The 19492-nt window shown below is 40.6% G+C and overlaps 1 pseudogene; it reads left to right on the forward strand.

The window, feature by feature from the left end:
• Positions 1–17893: 17893 nt before the first annotated feature.
• LOC147445140 (large ribosomal subunit protein eL32z pseudogene) lies at positions 17894–18250 on the forward strand (annotated as a pseudogene).
• The last annotated feature ends 1242 nt before the right edge of the window (positions 18251–19492 follow it).

Raw genomic sequence — 19492 nt, forward strand, 5'->3', positions numbered from 1 at the left:
CTATGAAACGTCTATAGTATGCACACATACCAATAAAGCTTCTTAGCTCATGTAGACTCTTTTGGTTAGGCCATGCTTTTATTACCTCTAACTAGGTATTGAATCTCTTGAAGGAAAAAATTTCTTTTCTTTGGTTGAGGAAAAGCTGATTCTCCCTCAATGCTTGAAAAACCACTTGGAAATGCTGCTTGTGTTCCTCCAAAGACTTGGAGTAGATGATGATATCATCAAAGAATACTGCAATGAATTTGCGGTATGGTCTATTTTTTTTTTCCATTAGACGATTGAATGTAACTGGTGCATTAGTCAAACCAAAAGGCATGACTAGATATTCATAAAGACCAAACGTTGTGCGAAACACAGTCTTTAAGATATCTTCATCCACTATCCTTATTTGACGATAGCCACTCTTAAGGTCAATCCTACTAAAGTAGGTAGAGCCTTGTAGCTTATCAAACATATCTTCTACTCGAGGCACGGGAAATTTGTTTTTGATAGTGATATGGTTTAATGTCGATATCCACACACATGCGGTAGGTACCATCTTTCTTTTGCACTAAAAGGACTGGAGAACAAAAGGGAGAGGAACTAGGCCTCACCATCCCTTTGTCTATCAACTCCTGTACTTGCCTCATAATTTTCTCTTGTTGAGCTTGTGAGACTCGATAAGGAGGCTTGTTAGGTGGTGAGCTTCCAGGAAGGAGCTTAATGTGATGGTCATCATCCCCTCGTTTTGGAGGTAAGTCCATAGGGATATCATCGATGAACACATCTTGGAATCCGTTTAGAAAATTAGACAAGTCTAACTCTTCTTGATTCCTACCATTTACTTTTGATGAAACATTAGGATCTTTTGGAGACTCTTTGACAAAAATCATATACGCAGAAAGTGAGCTCTTCATTGATTTATCAAAACCAAGAGAATTTACAAGTGGAATAGTGCGATCACGCTCACTAGCATCTATATACATACTCTTTCCCCTGTAAGTGAAGTAAATTCTCCTTTCAAGGAACTTCATATTGGCAGCCATGCGATCAAACCATGGTGACCCTAAGATAACATCCTCATGTTGGAGAGGAGAGATGAAAAAGTCTTCTTTGCCGCATAGGTTTGGACATGAAGCCTCAACTTCCCAATCGAGGGAGTAACAGAGGCTTGTTGTCCCTTGAAAGCTGCATCAGGCGTTACCATATCTCCCATCTCAAAAGCTTGAATGCCCAACTTGGTGGCCAACTCCATTGATATGAAGTTGTGAGTAGAGCCAGGGTCAAACAAGATGAATGCATCATGCTCTCTTACCTTTCCCCAAGCATAGGAGAGTGATGAGCCTTTGCAATGAGCATCCTCTTTTGGAGCTTCGATGGTGGAAGCCCTAGGAGTCTCATTGCGAGTATTCTACTTGGGGCAAGAATGATAGCCGTGTCCTTGCTCCCCACACTTGAAACACTTATGATCCTTGCAAAAAGCTTCAAGCTCTTCAAGAGAGAGTTTGTTTTTACCTTTGTAAACTCCCTTCTCCTTGGACCGATTGTTGTTGTTGGAAGTGCCTTGGGGAGAATTTTGAGCATTGGTCTTCCCCTTGGCATCATTTTTGCCTTTGTTGTCCATGGGTTTGACATTACGTCCAGCCCCTTGATGGAAATTGATACGTGAAGCAACCATGGTGTGATGGATTACTTTGCTAATAGTGCCAGGCCTTTGAGATTTAATGTATTTGGCAATCCCTTCAGGTAATCCCAGACAGAATTGCTGCCTTTGCTCGACAAAGTCTCTCTTTTGAAAGACTGTAGCCTTGAGATGTAAATCCCAAAACTTGTCTACATACTTGTGGATAGACTCATGAGGGAGAAGCTTCAAGCTGCACCATTTGGTAAGCATTTTTTCCTTTGCATCGCTTGCAAGGAATTGCTTCATGATGGAAACTCATAGAGCTTTCCATGTCTTTGGGGCTTCGTCGTTGCCATGAAGTCTAGCCCACCATTGACGAGCTGATTTTTAAAGCGCATAGCTACATGGCGTAGCTTGGAGGACTCTGCAAAGCCCTCGTCTCCAAAAGCCGCATCAAATTGCTGGATGAAGGCCAACACTTTGTCACAGTAGCACCAAAGGTGCCATCATAAGTGAGAAAAGAGATACTCTTTCCTCCCTCCTTGAACTTCTTTAACTTTTGGGACCTTCTCCATGCACGGAATGATTTGCGATGTCCTCCCCTCTTGTATTCTCTAGGAGAATATCCATAGCTTTCATCAGAAAAGGAGGAAGGTGAAGATGAAGGATAAGAGGGTGACCTCTTCCTAGCCCTTTTCTTCCTTTGTTTCCTCTCTTCTCTTTCGGAATGATGAGGAGAAGGACTATGTGTTGATCTTTTCCTCTTGGGAGGAGTAGGCGATCGTCGAGACCGTTGTCTTTGTGGATCCACATCTTTAGAGGAACTTAAATTTTCATTGCTTTCTTGCTCTTTGGATTCCTCCTCTCGTATGGGAGAGAGTCTTCTTTTGGGGGTCTCTTGAAGAGGCATCCTAAGCTCTCTCTCCTCTTGGAGAGGAAGGGAAATTCCATAAGCACGAAGTTGTTGAGTAACTTCCGCTTGCAAATCAGGGTTGCCCATAGCTTGTTGCAACCTAAGGACTAGATAATTCACAAACATGGGAGCATCATCATTAGCACCTTCATGTGCAAAATCAAAGCTATCAATGTTCATTCTACTCTCTTGATTATTGTCAGCCATGTTAGCAAAATTTATGTATGTACTTAGTGTATGCTTTGGCAATTCAAAACCTTAGTTGCCACTCCTCTTAGCCTTTGAAAATCGGCTCTTAAGTATCTACACCCATGGCTCAAAGTGGTTAATTATAGAGAGTAGAGGAGTAGGTCTAACATAGCAAAGTTGCCGAGGGCTAGCTCCTTTTGGACTTCTTATGGATCAATAATGGTAAAGCCGTAGGCAAGTCTAAAAAGACTCCATTATTAAGTCCAAAGCTCCCGAGGTGTGCACCATACCCCACATAGTGGACTCAACAAAATCGATAATAGATCCCAGTTCCACTTACCCTAATATAATTAACAACATCAACCATTTATAGGCTACTTAAGGACCTCTCTTCTTAAGCAAGAAAAGAGAAACCAAATGCTCTGATACCAATGTAATGGAATTAGCCTTTTAACTTGAGTTGGAGTGGAAAGTGAATAACATATTGAGCATTTCCTTGAGCATTCTTTTGAGTATAGATTTATAGTGAGAAAGAAAGTGCTTGGATGGAGAGAGAAACACTAACACATTACTTCATTAACATGGCATGATCAATACTTGTAAAAGAGAGTGAGAGTTTAGAGAAATTGACACCAATAGAGGACCAGATTAGTCAGAGCCGGTCCCCCCTCCAATAGGTATTTGTATTATAGATTCTTCCATGACGGAAGACTTGTTTAAAATACAACTGTTTGTGTTCCTTGAGACCTTCTTGATGAGATGAAGATGGTAAGCTTCACTCACCAAGTATAACAACAATAAACATGATTAGCATGAACTTGGAAAATGCCCAGCCTCAATCCCAAGACCTCAAACACCATGAAAGGTGAGGAGAGCTGGTAGGGAGTGAGGAAGAATAGAGAAGTAGAAGTAGCTCTATGAGAAAGCAATAACCCCTTGCACATAATAGCTCTTGTAGCATAGATTAGCATAGTGTTAATGGAGATTAGAGAGATTGATAAGCAAGCATGAGAATTCTCTTGTGTGGATTTGCATCCATAGCCAAGAGCTTGTGGTAGTAGGCACTCAACTTCTCAAGCTTGGAAAAGGAGATTGAATCCTTGCTTCACAAGAGTGTGTGAAGGAAAGAATGAGGGAGAGAGAGCTCGTGGGATGCTCAAAAGAGAGAGAGAGAGAGAGAGAGAGAGAGAGAGAGAGAGAGAGAGAGAGAGAGAGAGAGAGAGAGAGAGAGAGAGCTAGGTCGACCCCCTTTCCTAGGATTCCGTTGAAGCTCATTGGGCCATGTAGCCCTCTAACCAATGAGAGCTTGGCTCCCTTTGGGGCAAGGTGTGTAGCCTCTTGACAAGTGTCCCTTTTTTCCCTTGTGAGGCTAAGCTAGCACCCCCCTTGCTTAAGCACAACCCCTACTTGCTTGAGCAGTGTGTCTCTACACTTGACATGTGACCCCTTTCCTCCCATGAGATTATGGGTCATTGGTGAGGTGCTCACCAATGGCCCCTTTCCTCCCATGAGATTATGGGTCATTAGTGAGGTGCTCACATACTATCCACCTCCCTCCTTTGTAGGGCTTGCCCCCTCATTAGTAGCAAGTACTTTGAACTTGGTAGCAGGGAGGCCCCTTGCTTAAGCACATCTATATCTTAACCCTTGTTCCTGTTTATTCTCCCACATTAAGTGATCAGTTTAATATGAGAAAATCATTTGGGTTGGTCAGATATTATATTTTATGACACACAATCACTAAAGAAGGTCGGGCTACCATCTTAGACTTACATGACAGCTCGATTGAAGTGAACATCACTGAAGACCAGGTAGCAGATGCTCTAAGATTTCCAAAGGGGGAAAAGCCAATGAGAGACTGTGAGCTGCCCACCATTGGCATATTCACTAGTAGATCCACATCCTTCTTGGATCTCAAAAAAAAGGAGATAGAGCAGGCTCTTTGACTCTACCATCAACACTTCCACTTCATTGCAAAGAGGCCACGAAGATACATAGTTCCAAACCATGCAGTGGATTCTAATTTCACCCAAGCATCCAAGAGAGAGGGAGCCACATTGAAGTAAACCATGCCCATTACATTCATACCACCCTAACACATGTGAAGAAGTTAGAGAATATCACCTTCTTAGGGGCTCCAAAAGTGCTTTTACAAGGATAGCATATCATGCTATTGGCCAAGGTGAGCATTGACTACCAACACTAGAAGCAGGCAAAAGAGAAGAAGAAGAAGAAGAAGTGCATACCAAAGCACCACCAGTAGCCACAAGGTTGCGGACAAGACTAGTCAATGTATCAGAACAAGACGTAACCACAACTGCGGCCACATCAAAGGCAACAAAGCAACAACAAAGATGCAGAGGAGAGGAAACTCTTTTGGAAAGAAAAACTAGAGAAAGCGGTAAAGATAAAGTAGATGAAGAGGAATCCAAGAAAAGGCCACGACCTACAACACCGATAGAGGAGCCTATTCAAAAAGCGACAAGGGTAGAGAGACAAGCAGCAGCTGCATTTGAGCTCAAAAGAGGGCTCAAGGGAAACTTTGAAGAGAAATGGAAACCCTTACCCAATAAATTCAAAACTCAACCAAAAATCCCATGTACAATTTGCATGATGATCTGTTGGTAGGATTCAAACATATTTATCAACAAGAGGAGCGTCAAAGAGAACAAGCAAAGGAATAAGAAGAAGAGTCAACACCACCTAGAGAGGAACTGCCTGCGCAAGAACAAGTGGATAACAAGGAAGTTCCACACTCAACTCATCCAAGTGAGCAACCTCGACAAGATGAATGTGCTCCAAATGTAGAAAATTTAGAAGAACAGGTCGAATCTCTCGAGAGGCCTGCAAATGAACGAGCTGACAAACCAAATGAAGCACTCCCGATAGAAACTCAAGAAACACAATCAAATCAACCTGAAGTGGGCACTTGTAGAAGGTTGGAAAGCTTGGAAGACATTGATGAGTAATGAAGCCGTGGATAGAATGAAAGAAGAGATTTATGCACACCATCAATAGCTTCACAACTTGTATCAGCGAGACCGGAGTACTCAATTGAAAGGCTTGAACTGGAAAACTCTTTTAATGAAGCATACAAAGAAGCCATGGAAATAAAAAACAAGCAACTGGATGAACTGACTGCAAAGTCTATAGGGGAAATGGAAACTCGAAAAGAAAAGAACCAACAGTAAGAGCGACAGCTTCAGGAGGCAACAACCGCGTTATAAAACTCAACCTCAATAGTTCAAAGGCTGCAGATCCAGTTAAACATTGCCAATACTCAACTGGCACAATCAAAATCTCGCTGCCAAGAGCAGAACACACTACTAAATCAACTTAAAGGGAGCCCCATCATGGCCACACTACAAGGAACGGATGAGGCCTACAAAGCCTAGAGCAGGAGACCTTGAAATGGAGATAAAGCTTGAACAAATGCAGTGTCAAGAACTTTACATTGGATTTATGCAATGGGAGGAAGGATATCAGAAGGAAATTGCACAACTAAAAGAAGAACTTAGCAAAGCTCAAGAGGCAGCTAAGTCACATACATCCACTTTGGCAGAAGAACAAATAGACACATCAATAGGAGATAAGATGCCTTGAAATTCATGAATTTTGAAGCAGAGACGACTCAAGAAGGCAATGTCTTAGAGCTAGTGATTTCCCAAGAGGAAACTAGACCCTCCAAGAAGGTAATATCCCAGAGCTAGTGACCTCCCAAGAGGAAGCTGGACCCTCCACTATGCCCAAAAGCCTTACTGCCAAGGAAGAAACCACACTGAAGAAGCAAGTGGAAGCGAAAAAAAGCACATATGGAAAGCGGCAATGCGGTGGGAAGAGTGCATCCTCCATTCAATTAATGTCAATCTTCTCACACTGACAAGTACTTATGAATAATGGCACTAGCAGGCTCTCCCCTTCCCACTCATCAAGTTTGAAGTGTTACGGATCAAGGAAAGACTGGTCAAAGAAATTGAAGCCAACCCTGCAATGGTACATCCAAAATGGTGGGAGATCTGGTTATACTGACACCCTAGGTATCTCATCATGTACACAAATGCATCGAATTGGATAAATTAGGATCCCATGCAGTGTCGATACCAAGAGTTTGAAGTTGGCAACAAAACTTTATTGCTTAAGCGACCAACCTAGCTGAATTATCCCAGGTTTCCACACTAACTAGTACACCCACTGAAGACTATATGGCGGACAACCTTGCCTTCACTATTCAAATGTTCCGTGGGATACGAGATTTGGCCTACATCATGTTGGTCAAGATATCCAAAATGCTTCTTACTTGCTTACAAACCTTCCATCATGCAGAGCAAAGCGATGAAGCATGGATTTCCTTCCTCAAAGGTAACAAAGGATTGAGCTATGATCTATCAGGCCAACCTTCGAAGGAAGTGCTACAAGGATTTTATGCCCGGGTGATGTTCTTGCCATCCTACTATATGCAAACTTTTGAAGAGGCAATCTATACGGGCTTCTTCACTTGCAGATCCAAGATTTTTGGCCCCGTCATCACAAATCTCTGAGCAAGGTTTGTAAGAGACTCAATAGTCAAGCAGAGGAAAAAAATCACCATGCAATTCATCTACATTGCAGATAAAGAGCTTTGCCTAAAGTATCAACAAGGCTTGGAACATAATGTAAAGCAAACTGAAGCCAGAAAGCCCGACCACTACTTATTAGCACCTTAAGTAGCCGTGTTGCGGACAACACAGTCAAGGAGGGGGGAATGTTAGCTGTTCAGCTAACAAAAGGACATCATTCTTATTTTTACCCTCATTGTTGATGGTATCACAACTTTATGGATTAATGAGAAATCCCATAAAATTTAAAGCCGTTGTATTATCATTCACTATCAAAGAGTGTAAAGGGGCCATGGGCTTCCAAATTTGTAATTATGTGCAATTTCTCAGCCTTATCATTGAGCCCAAATAGCTAGAAATCCATCGTTTAAACCCTGGCTAAGGTATAAAAGCCAATTTTTGTAACTTTGAACCTAAGTTTTTGGATAATGAAAGTGAGCGTACGCTGCAGATGCTCTATGGAAGAATTTCAACAATTAAGAGAAGAGTGGCTGGCAAAGAAAGCAGAGGAGTAGAGGAAGCCCAACAGGAGTCCTCTTCATCTAACTTTAATGATGCAAAATTAGATGTAAGACTGGAGAAACTCAAAGAAGAGAGAAAGACAGAAGGCAAAAGTTGACATCCAATTCAGCGAATCTACAAGACAAATAATCCACGAGGTACTAAAGAAAAAAGCAGAGCAGAGGAAAGAGGAGGAGTCTGAGAGATAGTAGACAACAGAATTGTCCCCTCAAAGTCCACAAACACAATATTAGGAGACATCACCTGAAACAAGTATACACATTAAAGCAAAGGGAACAAGGCAGAAAATCTATAGCAAGCCACCTTCTCCACCTCCTGTTGATAAACCAGAGGAAGGACACGGTTCCACACGACCAATTCTCAAATTGAAGTCCTTTTTTATCAACATAAGAGGGAATTTTAAGGTGATTAAGAAGATCAAGGTCGCCTTGAGGTAGAGCAACAACATCTTCTTGAAGAGAAATGCCATGCACAAGAAGAAGCTGTCAACAACCAAAGCACTCCTCTAGAGACAGAGAATCCTACATAGACTTCACAAAGGCAAGAAGACCGAGAAAGAAGACATGTATCCACTCTGCAACAAGTAGATAAGGTAGTGCCCATGAGGATTATAGAAAGGTTTGACATCAAAGAACATATGAAAATGATAGAGCTAAAATTACAATGTCAGAAGATGTTGACATGCATTTGGATCCAAGAATCAAAAGAAGCCAAGACTGCCACCACTGAGCAATAACCATTCATGTATCAACTAAAAATGGTATGATATTGGGACTATGATCATATCTACTTGAGGCATAAAGTGGTTACTACAAGGATCATCATAAAGGACCATAACTATCGAGATGTCAGTAAAACCTCTGTAGAGGAATTGGAATCAATAGTGGTCAACAAGAAATAAATACCTGCATGGTTATAAACCAAAGCACATGCTTGGACGTGTGGAGCTTCCGAGTGTGAGAGCCTGGCTAGAGAAGATTTCATCTTAGAGAGACTAGTAGAAGACATGGATTACATTCGAGAGCCATTTCTTGAGGAGTTGTTTGAATATTTTGGATGGACATAGATACTGACTACTCTAGATGTATGCATGAACGAAGTAACCCCAATGAGATTTTGTGATGAAGAGGGCTATGACATAGCATCCTTCCAAATGGTGACTGTTATCTTGAAATCAAAATCACGGACCAAGGACTCCAAAAATAGTTGAGTGCAAACGCATAGCTGACAAGATTTTTGAGCGACAAAAATGACAAAGAATTCCAAGATTCACTTGAAAATGTTCTTCTAGAGATAGATGCATAGGATGAGCTATCGAGTAGCTCTAAAAAAATCAAAGCCGAATGAATAAGAGGCAATCTTTTACAATTTCTCTTAAACAAGAAATACAAAAGACAAGAAAGATATCACACTAGACAAGTACAGAAACAAAAGAAAATGCAAGAAAAACGTATGCGTCTTATAAAAAAATGCAATATTTGATGCTCGTAGGAGCGATGGACTGTTGGGATCAAGCCCTTGTCAATGGTTTTCTAAACCCGTGGGAACACTACTAGTCCTAGGTGGATGCACACCACTAATTCCAAGTGTAGTTTTGCATGGTAAAAGGGTTGGAGTGCATGGCTATTTTTTCCTATATATGTAAAATTATTTACATCAATAAAATAATCATTCTCTTTTGTGTTAACCATCTCTCTCTTCTTTCTCTTGTTTCCCTTTTTTGTTGCACGCTCACCTCTCCCACCATAGTTGTCCTCCGTTGTCACCCTTCATAGCCTTGTAGATCCTAACAATGGTATCAAAGCCCTAGGTAGTCTGACATGCGGTATATCAAAATGTCATTTGTTTGTGTGTGTGTGTGTGTGTGTGTGGTAGACCTCAAATGGTGCACCATGCAACCAACATGGCCTTAACATCTCTATGGGTAGCATCTCAGAACACCGTCACTTTTTGTGGTGCTAAGCAAAGCACATTCAATAAGGTCAAAAGTGAAGGTTTAGCGTAGAACACGTGTTTTAAAATTCTCTCTTCAAAAGATTATTTTTTAAAAGCGTATAAAAAAGCTACAGAAACTCACAAAATTGGTGATTCTTCTAGAGGTGTTGTTATCTCCCGCAACATTCTAAAATGCTACAAAATTAGTCTTGGTGGTTGCAATCACAATAAAAAATTGTAGCACTTCTCAAAATGCTTTGGACAACTTCTCAAAACAATTCTGTCATTGTTTCATACGCGGCAGTCTAGGCAGAGTCAAGGATGCATGAGCTCATTGTTGTTTCCAACTTTTGTTTGGAAGGAGTCATGACTCTTGGGAATTACTTTGTGCTCACCTTCATGGATGGATTTTAAGACAAGCTAATGGATTTTGTAGAATATGAGATATCATGCGAATGTCTTACGGACGAGATAAATATGCTTGACATTAAGAGTGAGAAAATCTATGTCCATGATGATTGGTGCCATGCCATTCTACACGGATATGTATACCATATCTACGATATGAGTGAATTTTCTTTACAATTAGATACGGCTAGCAATAAGGCAATTGATGTTGAATACAAAGATTTGCTTCAAGAATGGGGTACCAGACTTCAAGAACTATTTTTCCTTGTTCAGTGTCATAAGTTTGTTTTTGGTTTTGTCTGTTGTCAACATCATCTATTTCTTTCAAAGCCTTGTTTAGGTGGTTAGTTGTTGTCAATTTTTGTCCACATAAATGTGTATGGGTTATAGACACTGCCACATGAAAAGTGGTAAGACCTCCCATCTGTTTGGTTTGAGTTCTTGTTGTTCCCATGTTGTCCAAGGGAAGTACACACACACCTCGTGTTGTTGTCAAGGGGTGGCTTCTACTCATTGTTTAAGGTGATTTGACTCTACCATGGTCTACCGTTCTCAGTGGTTTGTAAACCATTCTCATGAGATTATTGGTTAAACCTAAACCCAAGGTTTGGAATTAAACCAAAATCTCTATAAGATGGTATCTACGATGACCTGGACCCTATGGGTTTGAGAGGAGGTTTGTTGTGGTAGCACCAAGTTATGGTTACACCTAAAACCCTTGGTTTTGAGAAAACCAAAAACTCAAGGTATATGATATACCAAAAACTCATGGTTAAGAGTAAACCTAAAACTCTAAGTGTCATGAGAGTGGTGAGTCTAGTTTGGATTTGAGGGGGACATTATTGGGATCAATCCCTTATTGTTGATGGTTTTCTAAACCCATGTGAACACCACTAGTCCTAGGCCCACCAGTAGTCCCAAGTGTAATTTTTCAGTTGTTGTGCATGGCTAGTTTTTCCTATATATGTAAAAGGATTTACAACAATAAAAACGTGTGTTCTCTTTTGTGCCCAGGGGGTTCACCTTTCAGAAATACCTATAGCATGTGCATTCAAGTGGTATTTTCAAAACCCCTCTACATACACACTTCATCATGAATTAAAAGACCCTTCTTCCTTCATAAACCTATAACTTTTTTTCAAGTTTCAAATTTTAAACCCCTTGTACATGTAGTTCTGTAACTCTTTGAAATATAAAAAACCCCTCTAGGTGAACTCACTTGATACACTTACGTATTTTGAGGTGGACCCGCCGAGCTTTTGTGTGGATTATCTCTCTTCGCTCTTTCTCATTTACTTTTCTTGCTAGATGCTCACCTCTTCGCCATGGTTGTCCTCTATTGTCACCCTCCATAGCTGTGAAGCCTAATACTCATTGTGTCAAAGACAAGGTTAAACGGGGATATATGAAAGCTGCTTCAACAAACACCAATCCTAAGAAACAAAGAAAACCTAAAACCAAAGACACAATTGAAGCGTCATCAAGGATGAACAAAACTGAGCAAAAACAAGAGTGTCAAAAATTTAAACAAACTTTGAAAGAAGTTTAGACACCGAGATGGAAAGTGAAGAGGGTTTGGACACGATCAATTTGACATACCCTCACACTACAAAAGATACACGATCCAAGATTGAAGATTGTAGTTTAGAAGCCAATGTGGGAACTTAAGGAACAAGGGACATCTTACGATGGACCTGAGAAGGCCAAGTGCATAAATTTAGCTAAACTAGGAGAGGAACCAAAGCTAGCATACATTGCCACTGACCTTAGGGAGAAGGAAGAGTGGATTTTGATAGCTCCACATTGGATAAACCAAACTCCTTGAGTCCCTAGACCATGTCATATCCCATGTGACAATGTGTGCCAAATGAAACCCTACATGTGGATTCATAACAACATAATGCAAAAAAATATATGGGACATGACGGCCCAAAATGCTTTGTTTCGACATGCCCTTGGCATGTCTCCGAAACATTCAAGTGTATTTATACGACTTGAAAAACCCAAGCAAAACATACTAAAAAATGGAATAAGACCAAATCAATAGATGCATACCTGGAAAGTTGAACTTAATGTTCATTTACCCCTATTCAAATGCAGAGGAGAAAAACCAAGCAACAATGCACTGGATCCCCTGGATGTGGCTTTCACAATCCAAACCCGTTGGTTATAATCTACGTAGTCAAACCCCTTGGTAAGATCCTGTGTAGGAACTGCTCAACTAGCAGGTAACGGTAACCAACATGGGAAACCGTGTACTGATGAATGAGAGGAATCAACTTGAAAAGTTGAATTTGTCCGCTAATCTACCGCATGGTAGATTGCGGAATTTTGTCCTTGAAAGTATAACGAGAATAGATCAAACTGTGATCCTCAATGCTTATGGGGTGATCTAGTAGTCACCCACTAGGTCTTACCCCAAAACCGTGTTTCCATAGCCACTCGTAGTGCTATAGAGAGAGTATGAGATCCATGTAGAGCGGGACTCCTAAATCTGATAGTAGACAGCTATGCTGTTTGTAATGTTTGCTGCATTTATACTCCGTGGCATAGATCACCTGATGTGAGTTTAAGAGGATCAGGCACTCAACTTGAGTGTCACACCCAAAATAGTATTAATGGCAAGAATTTGGATTTTCCATTATTCATCGATGGGTACTCCCCTGGGTAAATTTGTTCAAGCTGGAGAACAATCACCCAAGAAATGCTAATAGTTGGGTCTTACCCAAGATCTAATAATGACTCTTAGCCAGCGTGTGTGATTCATAGCCCTCATGGCAATTAGTGATCAATCGACGAACCAATGAAGACTAATTTGGATGGCATCTTGCCCAATTGCTAGCTGAGAGTTAGAGCACCTTGGCTCAGACTGACTCACGAGAAAAACACGTATGAAAAGATTTGTAGAAAGTTTTCTTTATTCTTTGAAAGAAATAAGAGAGAGAGAGAGAGAGAGAGAGAGAGAGAGAGAGAGAGAGAGAGAGAGAGAGAGAGAGAGAGAGAGAGAGAGAGAGAGAGAGAGAGAGAGAGAGAGAGAGAGAGAGAATGCTAGGCTGAGGAACTTTCCTTAAGTGACTACTTTGTATATGCTGTGCCCATGCTTGGCTGCATCTTATGCGTAGCATGCAGCTTATCCTATAAGCGTATATGTGGTTGTGAAGACACCAGTGTGACTTCATGATAGCACTTTGACTTTGAGTTTAGTCCTTGATTTAGGTTCCTTTTAGTGTTTATGTGAAACAATCCAAAACTTTGCTTGTCTTTGACAAAGTGGCTGGTGTTATAGCGGAAACGTGTTAGGAGGCGGTATAATTGAATCCACCTAGCTAGCATGCCATGCATACATAATCTTAAGCCCTTGGCAAAAGTGATGGCCTCAAACGGGAGAGCCAAAACCATAAGTGCCTTGCACAATTTAGACTGGTAGGGATTCTATGAGCTGAGATTCCCTATTTTGCCAGTTTCTCGAACTGGTATATCAATGCCCATGATGCCAAGTCATTGGGTAGTACCTTGGCACAAGGGAGAAGCCTTGCTTCTTGTAAAATTTTCAAAGCACTTTTTGCACAAAAGCAGTAGTTTCCAATCAAGAGATGGCGGTTGATGACTTGAAAGTTCAAGAGAAGAGCCTTCAAATGAGATAATTCAGGTCTTTATGACCATTGATTGAGAGGTTCAATATGTTTCAGAGCAGAGCAGTGTCCTTTCAGCTATTACTTCTCGGCAGCTATGTATATGCATCGGATCTTTCTCATTGATTTGCTGAGAAAGATACATGCCTCGATAAAGTGTAAAAGACTTTTTTTTGAAGTTTCTCTTAGAGCTGGTTCACCCTTGTATTTGTGTTAAAAGTGTTCTAAATATACAATTGTAGTCCCACAAGAGGCATGAGGGGCGGAAACTTCAATTGACATTATTGTATATGAGCGATGAACTGGAGTTACTGTAAATAGGGAAGGAAAAACGAGGGGCAGAAAGCTGAAGATAAAAAAAATTGGTTGGTTAGGCTGAGCTTGTCTTGATCTTAATGTTATATTTGCAGGAAAGTGTCTCCTTAGTGTTGTCAACATTGATGAGTCTTGTGTGTTTTTTGTTTTGCATTAGCTATTTAATCCTGCTATTATCACTCAGGTCTTGTTTTTGTATAGAACGTCCCTTTGGCTCCAAGTCTTTTGATTATATTTTTTTCTAGCCATGAATACCGGACTTTCTTGTTCTTGGATTTGAGAGAGAAAGAGAGGGAGAGAGAGAGAGAGAGAACCTGTAGTTCTGTAGGTGTTGGTAATACCTTTGATGACCTATGAGCTCTCCTTACCAATTTTTGTCCATGGTATCCCTTAAGCAGGCCTTTGGGAACTCAACAAGCACCCAAGCATTCTCTTTGAGCCCTACACCCCATCTATGTTTATCGATATCATCCTTTTGCTTTTGCTGCACAAGTTTTATAGCGTCTTCAATCTTTGTGAAAGCACTGCACGTCACATGCATATTCATATGCCGAACAAAGATATCCAATAGGAGGGACTTTTTATATCCTTTTGATGATATTATTGTATGCATGGTCCACTAATGGTTCATATTTCTCTCACTGGTTATGTTAGTCTACTTTTATTGGATCTAACCCTAAGGACTTTACAATTTCTCATTGCCCATCGTTTGAGGGTAGAGGTACCTACATTTCAAACAACCCCTTCCAGAATGAAGTGCTAATTATCTTTATGAGGGCCTATCAATTGTAAGCAAGCCACTGTACTTGATATGATACCTTTGGTTTCCATTTGATGTGTTGTTTTAGTTTGTTAGTTTGTTTTTGTTTTTGTTTTTTCTTTTTCTTTTCTTTTCTTGTGTCTCTTGCTTTTATAGTTTTATAAGCACATTATTCCCTCTTATAATTCGTGAGTTCATACTATTATGAACTTATGAAGGTATATCCATTTGATGTGTTGACATAGAGAAGAGTTGCAAGCATGTTTGCTTCGCTTCATTAGATTTTACCTCATATCAAACCCTCTGGTGTATAACCAAATGTTATGCAAAATGTGAACTTATGATGTTTGCATTACTTTTTCTTGCAGAGCCAAAGTGACACATAACCTTGTTCTATAGAGAACATATCCAGCTTTTGAGGGAATGGATTTTGAGTTTTCTCATTCGTCATCCGCAAAGTCCATATTTGTAGCGCATGCATCTATCATATTGGTTAGATCATCATCCTATGTTGTGGAAACAACTTTGACCTGTGTAGGAAACCCAAACATGATAGCATTGCAAATCCCGCTTGGGGGTTTCTAATCAGTGAGCAAAAAAAACCAAGAGAAGACAAATTCGAGCAAATTGATACAATAGCAACAATGGTGAAAGGAAAAAATTATGCCATGCACATTACTTTCACTACACAAATCTATCACTCAATGGGCAAAAAATGAGATTTTAGAATCAATATGAAAATTGAATACCCGAGGCACATGCAATCTCTTCATACTTGAAACATATACAATTCAATTGCATGTGGCATACCTCCTCTCAAAAATAGGTTGTAAAAGATTTGGCAACCTCCATTTTACTAATTATCAAAAGTTCAAGTCAAAACTTCTCGTCTCGCTTAAGTTCGTTGGTAGCTTGTGCACGATTGGCTTCTAAGCTGCCTCTTAATTCTCTTAGCCCTCCTAATTGCAAATTTAAGGATAAAATAAAGCTTGAAGAGGTGCCTTGCAGGACCTCCAAATTGATGCTTTATCTGATCATTTTGTTTTTGGAACCACTTTCCTTGAGACAATTTCTTGCCTAACGAGTCTATTGTGAGATCAATAGACAAAAACGATACGACCAGAGCCAAATGCAAGCTCTTCTACACAAGAAAGGCCCAAGTCTCAAGTGCATTTGCCTGTTGGATGTAGAGATAAAGTCATGAAGTAACAATTCCTTAAAAGCTTCTATAATGTGAGTGCTCTCATTGTTAAAAACACCCAAGGCCATGGCACAACTAGAGAATCATCTAATCCTAGGATATCCAGGCAAGATTGAAAGAATCTTTTAGTCCTAGCTCAGAGAATGGTGATTTACAACTTCCAAAGCCTGTCAGATCTTTTGCAGCAATAGGTAAACAAGAGCAATCATCACAGGAACAAAGGTACATTAGAACTGTTTCTTCTACATGAGTCCTAGCTCAGAGAATGGTGATTTACAACTTCCAAAGCCTGTCAGATCTTTTGCAGCAATACGTAAACAAGAGCAATCATCACAGGAACAAAGGTACATTAGAACTGTTTCTTCTACATGAAGTCTATGGCTACAATCCAATGTCCCTCCAATCTGTCACAGTATTGTCGTATGTGACTTAGGATAAATATCGGACTGTAAGAGAACGTCATTAGCGTTATGGGGTATACCATGTTGGAATGAATCGAGAGTGTTGGTTCGAATCTTGATTTGTGTTGAATAGAGTTCGTGCTCATTTGTAGCCCGTCCTAGTTCGGATCCTGAGCTATGTTGAACTGAGTTCGTGCTCATTTGTAGCCTATGTTCAAACAGATTTGGTGGAACGAACTCCTTACTGGTTAATCTACTAAGGAGGTTGTCCCCCCTGCTACATGGCAGGCTTTCAAGGGTCCCATATCCTTGAGAGTCTGATATTTAGCAAGAGCCGGCTTGTGTGGGCGTGATTCTATGGGCAGGAAGCAACAAATGGGAAAAACGCAGCAATTTATGTGCGAGTGAGATAAACGACAACAAAAAATAAATCATTCACAAAAGCTTGGAATCCAACTCATTTTGACAAATGCTATTTGTTTCAAGGGAAAATTACCAAAGTACCCCTCTAATTTGTGGAAATTCTCAAAATACCCCTCAAATTTTAGAAATTCCCAATCTTTAAGATTTTTTAATCTTTATTCCTTTTTGACAATTGAGATCAGTGCTTAGCATGTAATTTGTCACAAAGTACCTCACAAAAAGGGTAATTATGTTCAAAAAATAATGAAGCAATTCGTCTGCGGAGCCTACATAACCAACTCACATTCTAGTTTTAGCATATTGTATTGATAGACAATCAGTCTTCTTATGAAGAGCTACAAATATTTTTATCTTTGGAAAAATTTAATCTCAAGACCGGGCGTATTTTGGGAATTTAGGAAAATTTGAAGGGCATTTTGGGAATTTAGGACAAAATATCGGGGGTACTTTGGGAACTTTTGAAATTCTTAAAGGAGTATTTTGGTGACCCTACCCGCATTGGTTTGCTACTGCAACAAACAGTCCATGCCGGCGCGGAATGGTTGTAGCAACATACCGGTTCTTTGAGCCTCATCTCTCACCAAAATGAAGGCTTACTAGTGAAAACCACAGAACCATCTCTCTGTGTGTGTGTGTGTGTGTGTGTGTGTGTGTGTGCTCTGCTGAAGGCGAGCAGAAGGTGTGGTGGGGAGGGAGGTGAAGCATCGTGAGAAGGGGGGGAGGAGCACATGTAGAGGGAGCGCGTTGACAAGGGGAGGGGAAAGGGGGAGGCCGAGCATGGTGAGAGGGGGATGCCTAGGTGGCTTTGAAGGTAGAGAGAGAGAGAGAGAGAGAGAGAGAGAGAGAGAGAGAGAGAGAGAGAGAGAGAGAGAGAGAGAGAGAGAGAGAGAGAGAGAGAGAGTGACCTGGCATAGGTGTGAGAGGTGGGAGGCAAGAGTGACATCCATGGTGATCCACCTCGTCAAAACCAAGATTGTGAAGAAGCATGTGAAGAAGTTCAACTGGGCTTAGAGTGATTGCAAGATCCGTGTCAAGCCAAGCTGGCGCAGACCAAAGGGTATTGATTCACGTGTTAGGAGGAAATTCAAAGGGTGCATTTTGATGCCTAACATTGGGCATGGCTCAAACAAGAAGACAAGGCATGTGCTACCCAATCGTTTCACGAAGTTTTTGGTGCACAATTCTGCTGAACTGGACCTTCTTATGATGCACAACAGGAAGTTTTGTGCTGAGATTGCTCACAATGTTTCCACTTTGAAGCGGGAATCAATTGTGGAGCAAGCCGCTCAGCTCAAGATTGGAGTTACCAATGGTTCTGCCAGGCTTCGTAGTCAGGAGGATGAGTAGGTGCTACACTGTCCTAATGATGACAACATTAAGAATGAGATAGTTTAAGAAATTTTGGAATTGTAATTTTTTTTGTGTGACAACGAGGCTCTGTTGTACTGGTTTTTCCGAGAGAGAGAGAGAGAGAGAGAGAGAGAGAGAGAGAGAGAGAGAGAGAGAGAGAGAGAGAGAGAGAGAGAGAGAGAGAGAGAGAGAGAGAGAGAGAGAGAGAGAGAGAGAGAGAGAGAGAGAGAGAGATAGATAGATAGATTTAGATTTGTTCTCAGATTATAGAGAAGAGTAACTATAAACTCTAAGTGAAAAGGAGGTGGAAATAGCAACATCAACGCAATATCCCCTGAACTTGCCAATGGCAATTGATTCCTCGAAGGTGTTAGTTCACTTGAATTTTGTTTCTTTGTAGAATACAATTGCTTTGCTGAATAAATGTGTGTTTTTTTAATGTAGACCCATTACGTAAGGAGAGGCCAATGATTTTAATAAAAAACTGAAAGCATCAAATGAGGGGCCAATAATTTTAAATAAAAAACTTAAAGAATCGAACGGGATACTAGAGGCTCAGCACCATTAAGTGTGAAGGAGAAGGCCAATTGATGTAGACAAGTAGTATTGGGTGAGGTGGGGGGCGGACAAGGAGGGAGCGCGTAAAGCCAAGGGGTCATGGCACCATGCATCAAGCGGGTGTAGTCTTAAATTATGCGAGAAGACATGCAATTTTTTTAATTTTCACGACTACACTTGTGTAGCAACTCATATGATTGCCCAAGTTGTTGTGGGAGTCCGGCATTAATCATATTTCAGGAGTGTGTGAGTTCGAGCCATTAGGATAGATCGTCTTTAAGATATGCACCGCCTCCACGTGTTGTGAATTCGGCCAGATTACTTTGGTCTTCAAGCTCAAGAAATCATATAATTTATAAACTTCATCAATCTAGCTTGTCCACAAAGCTCTCGAATGTTAGGTACTCTCAACTATTAATTGATTATGTTTTGCTCATTATGCTTAGACGATGTAGGGCTAGAAAAATACATTTTTCTTAACCAGTGAAAATAAGGGCAAACTTAGAAATCTCCCAAATTTTAGGTCAAAATTTGAAGCTTTTGCCGGTAATTACACTAAAACTTGTGTAAATTTCTTGGTTTTTAAAAGGCAAATCGGTTAAAATACACTAAACCCTGGCTTTTAATAAACACTGTTTAGGCCCTTGGTTGGGGTTGATCACTTATTACTATGAGACACCA

The sequence above is a fragment of the Adiantum capillus-veneris genome, chromosome 13 (assembly GCF_014529385.1).
Source record: "Adiantum capillus-veneris isolate H3 chromosome 13, ASM1452938v2, whole genome shotgun sequence".
NCBI classification, from domain to species: domain Eukaryota; kingdom Viridiplantae; phylum Streptophyta; class Polypodiopsida; order Polypodiales; family Pteridaceae; genus Adiantum; species Adiantum capillus-veneris.